Source organism: Nelumbo lutea, chromosome 3 (assembly GCF_056320005.1).
Source record: "Nelumbo lutea isolate HS-2025 chromosome 3, American lotus-T2T, whole genome shotgun sequence".
Lineage (NCBI taxonomy): Eukaryota > Viridiplantae > Streptophyta > Magnoliopsida > Proteales > Nelumbonaceae > Nelumbo > Nelumbo lutea.
Genome location: NC_142686.1, coordinates 37,238,487 through 37,242,250, shown reverse-complemented (window position 1 = coordinate 37,242,250; position 3,764 = coordinate 37,238,487). Strand labels below are relative to the sequence as shown.

The window sequence follows — 3,764 nt, the reverse complement described above, 5'->3', positions numbered from 1 at the left end:
ATGCATATAAATACAAGAGAAAAAAAAAAGGTTTGAGTGTTTGAGGATGAGAGAGATGTGAGAAGCTATCGATGGCTGAAAGCCTGAAAGAGTTTAGAAGAAGAAGATGAAAAAGAAGAAAAAGGGGAGGAGGAGGAAGTCATTTGGCGGCTGCAACAGTGATGGCAACGACGATGGCGAACTACAACGGTGGCAACGAAAGTAGATATGAGATTTCTCTCAGTTTTAATCTCTCTCTCTCTCCCTCTTTCTCATATCTATCATCAAGACTCCAGTAGATCTCATATCTCTAAGATCTCTAGCCTGCTCTCCCAGATCTCGCAGATCTCTCTGTCTCACACATCCCTCAACTCTTCAACTGATCTCCCCAGTAAATCTCAAACCTAAGAGTTCTTCACTTGCTCTCTTTTCATTCTTGCTCTAAACCGCAAACCGTTCTCTGAGTCAAACGGTTCAACGATCAAATTGTCTGGGTCAACGGTTTGTTGACTAATTCAATGGTTTTTGATCGAATACCAGGTTTAGAAAAAAAAACGGTCATCTAAATGGTTTCCGATCCAACCATCCGAATCAATGAGAATTCGAAAATATTGATTTTATTTTAAATTTTAATGCACTTTATACTTTTATTTCCCTTTGTTTTTACAAGAATTGGGATTAACTATTTCATAGGTTGTGAAACTAATGATGAGATTCCACGTCAATAATAAATTTATGTGCCTCACCGTGTAAAAAGTGTGAGTAGATATATATTATTACAGGCATAATGGAGCCTTATCATTGATTCCAGAATAAGTGAATAACCATTGCGTTTAACTAATCCTTGTTCTAGAATAGTGGAGAGTCGTAGAGTGCCACATGTAGGAAAGAGTTTCACTTGATTTCTAGCTTCTGTAATCTGTATAGGCTGGGAATACCGCACGCATGCGTGTACGTGTCGATCTGGGCCGGGTGGGGCTGGGCTGCGTGTGCCTGCTGCAACGCTGTGCTGTGCCGTGTTGCACGCGTGGTCTCCGATCACCTTTTATTTTAATTTCCTCCTTTGTTTTTCTAGTGGTCCGTGCTTTCTCACAAAAACTAAACCTCTCTACATTGGCGTGCAAGCTGCACTACTAGGCAGTTTTCTAAGAAGGGGTTTAGGTGAGACGTGAAAGAGCTCTATGAGAGCGCGCGAAAGTAGAAGTTTTTACTCCTTGTTCCTCTTGTTAATTCCACCTCCTGAGAAAACTGACGAGATCAACCAAACACCCCATAACAGGGCAGTACATTATTTCCACCTCTGTGGAGAAAGCTGAGGACTTTGAAGGCCGACTTGCACTCTTCAGACTCGGGCAGCCAACTATCTAAGTAGTCAGCCAACTTCCAGAGTATTGATGACTTACGTGGCAGGTTGAAGTCGCCCACCCGGCATAGATGACACCGGCCTCCGTATGACTCGGAGAGATTGGATTAAGATCACCGCCAATTTGGAAGGGGAGTGCCCCGAAGATAACAGGTCAATAAGTACGACATCCCCGGATATCTCGAACATGGAACCCAGACCCGACACCTACAAAAAGAATTCGATCCTCCTTCCTTCAGAAGGTACGCACATGATCTATGAAATTCATTCACCCCAGGTTCAACATCCTGGGTACTCTGATTCTCCACTTTTTGCAGTTCGGTGGACACACCTCGTCAAGTTAACCCATCCGTCCGAGCTATCTTCCAACAAGGGAAATCGGTAGATTTCTGCTGCAACAGTTACCAATAAATTTCTATGCTCTATTTTTTTCATTTCCCACTTAAATTTCTCATAGTTTAGATTTTGCATCTTTCATATTAAATTTGCACATTTACATTACATAATATCTTGCTACTACTTGATTCTGATTTGCTGTAATTATTATTTCTATTGAAATATTTTACTATATAGATTGCTCATTCGAGCACATCACAAGATAAGTCATTCGTTTCTTCACGTGGTCACTTAGGCCATGCTCTGTTTCTCATTCTTTTAATTCTTTTTCATTTAAGGTAAGAATAAGCAAGAATGAATAACATTTGAATGAAAAGGTAGAGAATAAAAACCTATACAAAATTTATAAAGATTTCTTTGCCTTTCCTTTCCATTCTATATTTTTTCTTTCAAACTAAACATAGCTTTGGAGTGTTTGATTACAAGCTAAACATGTAAAAGTGCTTTTATGAAAGTACTTTTACAAAATTATTTTTATGAAAGTGTTTTTACAAAATTATTTTTATAAAATTACTTTTACAAAATTATTTTTATAAAATTACTTTTGCAAAATTATTTTTATAAAATTACTTTTATGAAAGTACTTTTATGAAAGCACTTTTGTGTAAGTACTTCTACGAAAGTATTTTAATAAAAGCACTTTTATGGAAGTACTTTTACAAAAGTACTTTTATGAAAGCACTTTTATGAAAGTACAAAAGCACTTTTATAAAAGTATTTTTATAAAAACATTTTTATGAAAGTACTTTTATAAAAGCACTTTTGCGAAAGTACATTTACAAAACATCTATGTCAATTGGTAAACATTGATTATTGGAGACCAAGGCTGGCAGTTTATAAATATCGACACAATTTTTTTTTTGAAGAATAAAAATGAGCAACATAGGACACTTGTCAGTCTGAAAGAATTCATTTTTAAGAAAAAAATGTTTGGTTCATAGTAATATTTTCTCATTTTGCCTATTTTTATCCATTTTTTTTTATTTTAGAATTTCATCTTGGATAAGAATGAGAAAGAATGAGAATTGAACCAAACATGGCCTTAGCATGCCAACTCCCATGTATGACTTTCTTCTATTATCAAATGCCATTTGATGATGTGTCCACCTTAAATATTTTTAATATATCCTCCCTTATCAAAAATAAAATAAAATCTCATGGATTTATGCAAGGAGAGCCTAGGGCTCTTCATAAGAAGGCCCAACCCGACCAAACCGACCAAGCCAGACCGATCCAACCTGAGTCGATTGGGTTTTCATCAGCATCGGTCGGTTTTGGGTTGTACAAATTCATAAATCGATGGTTCAGGTCGGTTTCGGTTTTCTTGTGTGAAAATCGAAACCAATCCAAACCGAACCGACTTAGTTCCTACTTAACTAAGTTGTCTCTATCCTAATTCCTAATTACAACCTAACCTAGTCTTCTAGTTAGAAATAACATTAATGGCAAGTATTGTAAGACAATTAGACAAGGAATTTTTTTGAAAAAGTTTAAAGAAAAGAATCAAAAGATCTTAGTTTCTATAGTCTTTTACACCAAACAGGCAACCAATTAGACAATTACAATTAGAATTAGGTGTCCTTTTTTACTTAGATTAGAACTTAGAAGGTTTCTTGAAATATACAAATTTCAGTCTTCTTTCTCTAATACAGTTTGACTTTCTATTTTCTTGATAACTTATGTCTTCTATTCTAATTCTAACTTAGAGCCGAAACTGACCCAAATAGACTCAAACCGACCATGTCAGTTTTGCTTAACACTAGGTCAGTTTCGGTTTCCATCTCAGGTAATTCGACCAGGTTGGGTCGGTTGGAAAAACCTCAGTAAACCGACCCAACCCAACCCGTAACAGCCCTAGGAGAGCCTTTACTTTATGTGGAGAGCTCTATGTACAACAAAGGTTTTTTTCCCTGAAACATACAATAGAAAGCTTTGAATTTGCTACCCATGAATTGTTTCCACATCTCTATCCATTAGATATTATAGTTGCACATTGAGAATATCTTCTCTTTGGATAGAGAGACGT

General features: G+C 36.4%; 1 long non-coding RNA gene across 1 annotated transcript; it reads left to right on the top strand.

Moving 5' to 3' along the window:
• The first annotated feature begins 1,258 nt into the window (after positions 1–1,258).
• Positions 1,259–1,942, top strand: LOC148864283 (uncharacterized). The gene is made up of 2 exons (XR_016109810.1): positions 1,259–1,584; positions 1,660–1,942. It is a non-coding gene; the product is annotated as an uncharacterized LOC148864283 (long non-coding RNA).
• Positions 1,943–3,764: the final 1,822 nt, after the last annotated feature.